The following is a 7,211-nucleotide window of genomic DNA, read 5'->3' on the forward strand; positions in this document are numbered from 1 at the left end:
TGTCAGGAGTGGGATTCGAACCCACGCCTCCAGGGGAGACTGCGACCTGAACGCAGCGCCTTAGACCGCTCGGCCATCCTGACTTAGTTAAAGATTGTTTTTTTCAGACCTTATATCTATGTATCTGAAAATGATTCTCTTTTATTATACTTTCCCTTCTTGTTTCCAAAGTTCATTTGGGAGTTCTCTGGTCCAAACTGAACCTCCGCCCTGCAGATACCCGGTTTGTACCGTGAGACGAGCGCGTGGACCTAGCACCTCCAGCCCTACTCCAGCAAGCCGGAGTCAACTCCGCGGCTGCGCCCGGGAGATAGTGTGCGTCCGGTGGGGATCTTGCACTGTGATGGAAACTGAGAAAGTGAAACCACGTACAGTAGTTTCTGTGCCTGCTGCGCCTGGTGCGGGGGTCCCTGACAGTAAGCGCAGCCTACCTGCGCTTCCATTTATAACCTGGTGGGTAGGTTCATAAGAATGTATTGTGCACAGTACTTGGAAGTTGCTAAGCGAGCAGATTTTAAACGTGCTCACCACCACCAAGAACAAATAAAGCATGTGAGCTAATGGATGCATTAACTAACTTGTGTTAGCCTTTCCATAATATATACATATATCAAAACATCTTTTTGTGGAGAATAAATATATATAATCCTTATTTGTCAATTGTAAATACAGAAGTTGTGGGGATGAAACCCCACAGTACGTGCTTAACAAGCCCTCCACTTGATTCTAGTATGTGTTTTGAGACCGGTTTAAAATGCAGTGACCCTTTAATTCTTTACTTGCTTGTTTGTTTGGCTTTTTTTTAATGTTTGTTTTTGAGACAGGGCTCACTATTCATAATAGCTGGCCAGGCTGGCATCCAACTACAGTGATCTTCCTGCCTCAGCTTCCCCAGTACTGGGATAAAAGGCATACAGTTGACAGTATTAATTCTTTACAGAGAAACTGCCCTGGATAGCACCAAGTGAGATGTGAAAACTTATGCTATTCACAATCCTCTAATACAGTGGTTCTCCCCAGAAGGGTTTTCAAATACCCCTCTCCCATCCCAGGCCAATTAAGCCAGTTCTGGGAGTGCCACCCAGCAATTGTGTTTTTTTATGGGCACTATGCTCCCTCCAGTTTAAGATCTTTGTTTCAGGATTTAGCTTTAGAAAGTCTGAGTCTTTCTTTTAAGGATGAAGATAAAAAGCCACACTCAGAAATGGATAAAACCCTTGTAGTGCAGGGCTCCAGTCAGAAGTATCTGTAAAACACAGCACAGAGCAGGGCAAAGTACAGTTCGCAGCTTTTGGGTGTTCAGAAAGCCTGAGGCCAGCGAAGCAGGCCAATGGCTGGAGAAAGGCAGAGCTGGCTACAGCCAGGGAGGTGGCCCAGTGCCTGCGGACCAGAGTCCACCTTTCCTGGGAGATAAGACGAAATCAGTCTACAGATTTTCTACAGTAGTTCCCTGTAGGCTACGTTTTAGGAAAATAAGATAGTATATGTCAGGGTCTTAACCTTGGGTGCTAGTTACTTTTGTTGGGTGTTTGTGTGACAATAAACAAATCGCAACACGGCCCTCTGACTATTGGACCGATCTCAGCACCACCTCTGTGGGCGTCCCTGAAAAACAGAGGACGGACCCATCCAAGAGCTGAAAGCCACGGAGGCGCTGATGGCAAGGTTGCTGGGGTTCCAGGCCCTATTCTCCCTCAAGGCCTGGGACTCAAGCCCACATCTAGGTGGGCAAGCACGTGCCCACCCCACTGATGAGTGCTCAGTAGAGCACACCCCTCAGGAGCAGGCACTGCCACCCTCCACACAGGGTGGTGATGGGGGACACAGAGATAAGAGGGCAGCTCATATATGCAACCACAGCGAAGATCCACTGAGGGCGCAGTAACGCACAAGTCGGTGGTGCAGGGGTGATGACCTGGCAGGAACCAAATCAGGCAGAAATGCCACACACCAGGGCTCAGCCTAATGCTTGGAATGGGGGTGAGGCAGGATTTCTGGTCAAGCAGGACCTTCCCTATGCCCCCAGAGAAGTGCCAGTTCACCAGTGACAAGTAGGAGTGCCTGCTAAAAAGAACAGGGGGCCCAGCACTGAATCCCAGCCCTGAGGGATTACAGGCTGAGGCAGGAGGATCACTGTGAGTTTCAAACAAGCCTGGGCTACAAAGTGAGTTCAAGGCCAGTCTGAACTGCACGGTGAAACCCTGTTTCAAAAAGACAGAAAAAAAAAGAAAAAAGAAAAAGAGAGGAAAAGCCTGTTTTTCATAAAAAGTTAAAAATATAGAAAGCAAAGGTGAATAAAATACAGAGTAAATAAGACACATTAGCCATTCTTTTTTTTATTTTTTGGTACTGAGGATCAAACTTAGGGTCTTCAGACTAAGTTACATCCCCAACCCATTTTTAAAAAGTTTTTTACTTCTGTGCTCCCTTTGGCAGCACATATACTAAAAAAAAAATTTCCTTATTTATTTATTTTATTTTGAGATAGAGTCTTGCCAAGTCAATAAATTGTGCAGGAGGGACTCAAATGCCTGCCTCAGCCTCTTGGAGTGCTGGGATCACAGCGTGTCGTCACGCCTGGCTTAGCAAATATCTTTAAAGGTGATGGTTGCATTTATTTGGGCCTAGCAAACAACTCTGTGGCTCAAAGCGATACCACTTCAGTGTCTCTTCTGACTGCAGCTCTCAACTGCACGTGCCAGGCTCCTCCTGCCCTGTGTTTAGCTGGAATGCTCAGCCTCTCTAACCAAAGGTCTTTCATAGGTGGCAGTGAGGAAGCCTCAGAAGTCCTGTGTGGCTGGGGGAAAGGCAGAGTTGAGGTTGCAGGGGTTGTCAAGGCCAGATGGTGTCAGCAAAGTACTGGGAAGCCTCTGGAAGGTGTTTGTAGACAGACAAGATCTCATTAAGTTGCCCAGGTTGGCCCTGAACTCCTGGTTTCAAGGGATCTTTCTGCCTCAGCCTCCAGAGTAGCTGAGACTACAAAAGTGTACAACCATGCCCAACAGAGAGCAAATTTCATTTTTCTTTTCTTTCTTTTTTTGGGGGTACTAGGAATTGAATCCAGGGTTCAACCTCTACCATTGAGCTATATCCATCACTCTTTTTGAGACAGAGTCTTGCTAAATTGCCCAGACTGGCCTCAAACTTGTGGTACTCCAGCCTCAGCTTCCCCAGTAGCAAATTCCTATTTAGGCCAATACAAAAGCTTGCTTTCTTTCTTTCTTTCTTTCTTTCTTTCTTTCTTTCTCTAAGAACTTGGCTATAGCTTGATGTTGTATCAACTCTCTTACCTCTTGCTTGTCCCAAGTTGGATACTGTTTTCTATACTTTATTTTGTTTGTTTTCCAGTACCAGGGATTGAACTCATGACCTTGTGCTTATCGGGCAGGTGCTATGCCACTGAGCTAAATCCCCAGCCCCTGGTGCTATGCCACTGAGCTAAATCCCCAGCCCCTGGATACTGTTTTGAAGATCAGTGCAGGGCCTGCCCACCTTAGAGAATTAGTTGAAGCTTATTACCTGATCATGGACCCTGGAGCCAGATCAGATGGCATGGGGTCAAATTCCAGCTCTGCTACTCACCAGCAGGGTGACAGAAGCTATCTCATCTCTTTGCAGTCCTCTTTATCTAAGAAACAGAGTCCTAATGCATTTGGAGAAGGCAGCAAAGGATGTGGGTGACATTACCAGTCTCTGTCATATGGGATAAAAATAAGAACCCGAGCTGAGCGTGGTGGCACATACTTGTTATCCCAGCACTCAGGAGGCTGAGACAGTAGGATAACCACAAGTTTGAGATCAGCCTGGGCTATATAGTGAGTTCAAGGGTAAGCTGAAGTACATGGCAAAAATTCTGTCTCAAAAAAATAAAACAAAATAAAATAAAAGAGTCTGAGTCTCAAGAAGACATGTTAAACCGAGACCAGTTCTGTCTTTCATGGTCCATGCACATTGCTCTATCTTCCATCAGTTCATATCCTCTTTTAAAATCTCTTTTTGTCTGACACAGTTACTACATTTGTATCACAAAGCATTTCAAATTCCTGTGAGTTTCAGTTGCCAAAAAAGTTAATTTAAATCTACAGAAACAAACAGATTGTTTTCAATACTGAGGACGGAACCCAGGGTCTTTGCGCTGAGCTATATCCCCAAATCTTTTTTAAATTTTTAATTTTGAAATAGGGTCTCGCTAAGTTAAGGTTAGGCTCAAGCTTGTGGCCCTCCTGCCTCCGCCTCTCAGAGTGAGTTTTTTTTTTTAAATAAGGAGAGGATAAATCCAAATGTTGGTGTTGGTCATATTTGGGTGATGAGACTTTGGATCATTTTTACTTTTAAAATAAACTTTCCACCTGTAATACCAGTACTTAGGAGGCTGAGGCAGGAGGATCATTGCAAGTTTGAGACCAGCCTGGGCTACAAAGTGAGCTCAAAGCCAGCCTGAACTGCATCGTGAGACTCTGTCTCAAAAAGACAAAAAATAAAATAAAATGAACTTTTATCTGTGTTATGGTTGATACATTGTGTCAACTTGGGGAGTCTAGAGGCTTGGCTAATTGACTCAGCAGGAAGCCAGGGTGCTTACTTTGTATACATCCTGAGCCTGTGGAAGAGGAGGGCATGGAGATTATGTGAGAGCTACATGCCCGTTAGGTGGGGTAGCCTGTTTACAATGTAAGGGAGGGAAAGAGGCTGCTTGCCGCTGTTCCTCCCCTTTGCTCTGGCTGCTTTGCTGTTCGGCTGCCATTTCCCCCCTTTGCTCTTGTTGCTTTGCTACCTTCTGCCTCGGAGCCAGCCAAGTATGGACTAAAACCTCCACAAACTGTAAGCTAAATAAACCTTTCCTTCCTTCATTCTGGGTGTTGGGTATTTTGCCTCAGCAAAGAGAGAAAAGTAACCAAGACAATCTGTTTTATGGAAAATGAGTGCTTTTCCTTTTAAAAAATCAAATGAGAGGAAGAGTACATGTATATGTAGCTGCAGATGGCCTGTTAGAGACTGTACTCTGAGGGCGGAGATTGGAGGCGCTACCAGGCCATCTGGACCCCCAGGATGATGCACTGAGATGCACTGAGAGATGGCAGAGAGGAACCACTGGTGACTGGGGAGAGGAAACATTAGTTTTCTCTTCCTTGCAATGTCTGGACTCATTCACCTCACAGAGACTGCTAAACAGGCAACTACTGTAGTCAGCTCTAGGCAGAGTGACATGAAGTCAGCTATGCTCATAGTGGCATCTGCACTTTTAGTCTCATGTTTAGTGGTAGAGTAGAAGGGTTTTATTCTTGGTTTTTAAAAAAATCAAACATCAGCAAACACCACAGTTATTTGTGGCAGTGAAAGAGGCCTTTCTGATGCTCCTGAAATCATAGCATCACTGACATTGCCTCAAGTGAGCAAAACAGACCTTGACAAGGCAACATTTCCTGTCTTTTTGGGCAAATTTGAAAAAAGCCAGAATGGCGGGTGCAGTTCTGACACCTGGTGCCACCTGGGTTGGGAGCCTCTGGCCAGTTTTTAGCGCCATCAGATAAGTGCTCCCTAGGACGGTAGTGCAGAGACTGGAAGGGGCAGGCAGAGAATGTGGAATTCCCTAAGAACCTACCCCTGGTCAGTACTGTGCGGCTGGCCATTTCTTTGACGATCACAGAAAAAAGGAAGCTCTCTCTGGAGAGCTGATTAGCTTGTGAGAACTTTTTCTAATTCAAGTGGAATTCCTGTGGTAGCTGTCTATTCTGGGTGAGGTTTTACAGATACATTTTAGGCACTACATTCTACCATAAGCCAACGTTTTTTTTTTTTTTTTTTTTTTTTTTTTTTGGGTTTTTCTCCGGTACCGGGAACCGAACTCACGACCTTGCGCTTGCCAGGCAGGCGCTTTGCCGGTGAGCTAAATCCCCAGCCCCAAGCCAACGTTTATTGAATGTTTTTTATAGAAGAATGTTTGGATGCTATTTTGTTGTTGTTTTTGTTTGTTGGTTTCTAATTTCTTCCCCTCCCCTCACCTAATGCTAGGAATTGAATCCAGGGCCTTTGCACAAAGCTACATCCCCTTTCTTTCTTTTTTATTTATTTATTTTTGATTTTTTTTTTTTTCTGGTACGGGGAATCGAACTCACGACCTTACACTTGCCAGGCAGGCGCTGTGCCACTAAGCTAGATCCCCAGCCCATTCCCCTTTCTTTCCCATTGCTTTCATTTTACAGCTTTGCTAAGTTGTAAAATTACCCAGGCTAGGCTCAAAATCACAATCCTCCCACCTCAGCCTCCCAGAATGCTGGGATTACAGATGCGTGTCACCTTGCCAGGCTAAATAAACATCAGTAGGTACTTTGTTTACTATAAAGTGCTTGTTTGTTTTTGTGATACTGGGGATGGAAGCCAGGACTTCCAGGATGTTAAGCAAGCTCTCCCCACTACCACCACAAGCTACACCTCCAGCTCCAATGGGGACAGAGAAGTAACTTCTTATCCTAAAGTTCAGTTACATTTTTCTATTAATCCCTTCCCAGAGCAAAAGCTCTGTGGTCTCCTGGCAGATTCACTTTTAAATAATCTAGTCATACTTCCATGGAACTATGATGAAGCAGATATTATTACATGGGTATTTACTCCCAAGCCAGAATAAAGATATAAACTAAGTGGGGTCTGGAAGAGATGAGATGGGTCATGGAATACAGTGTATGGTAGCCACATTGAGTTTACACTGCAATGAATACATAGACCTGCCTGATACTCAGAATTCCCACCTAAGAAAAAAAGTTTGGTTCTCTCTTTGTTGTGGTCCTGGATGAGGGTCACAAGGAGACTGAACCTTTAGAAAAGTTGGTCTTTAGATTAATCATGAGTGAGCTGGGTGTGGCGGCACATGCTGTAGTCCCAGCACTTGGGAGGCTGAGGCAGGAGGATTGCTGTGAGTTCGAGACCATCTTGGGCTACAAAGTGAGCTCAAGGCCAGCCTGAACTGCATAGAGAGACCCTGTCTCGAAAAGACAAAAAAAAAAAAAAATTAATCAGGAGTGTTATGATTTATATCTAGATGACTCCCCAAGCCCCTTGTACTCATAAGTAGGCCTTTGGAGGAATGATTGGATCATAGATGAGTGATATTCATCATTGGATTAGTTTACTGATAGGTTTATAGCTAAATGTGATGTTGAGAGGTGAAATCTGATTGGAGGAGGTGGGTTACTAGGGGCGTGGCCTGGAAAGGT

At 44.8% G+C, this 7,211-nt stretch overlaps 1 non-coding gene across 1 annotated transcript; it reads right to left on the reverse strand.

Annotated features, from left to right (window-relative positions):
• On the reverse strand, positions 1–83 carry Trnal-cag. The gene has a single exon. It is a non-coding gene; the product is annotated as a tRNA-Leu (tRNA).
• Positions 84–7,211: the final 7,128 nt, after the last annotated feature.

Source organism: Chinchilla lanigera, unplaced genomic scaffold (genome assembly GCF_000276665.1).
Source record: "Chinchilla lanigera isolate Chin_1 unplaced genomic scaffold, ChiLan1.0 scaffold00082, whole genome shotgun sequence".
Taxonomy (NCBI): Eukaryota; Metazoa; Chordata; class Mammalia; order Rodentia; family Chinchillidae; genus Chinchilla; species Chinchilla lanigera.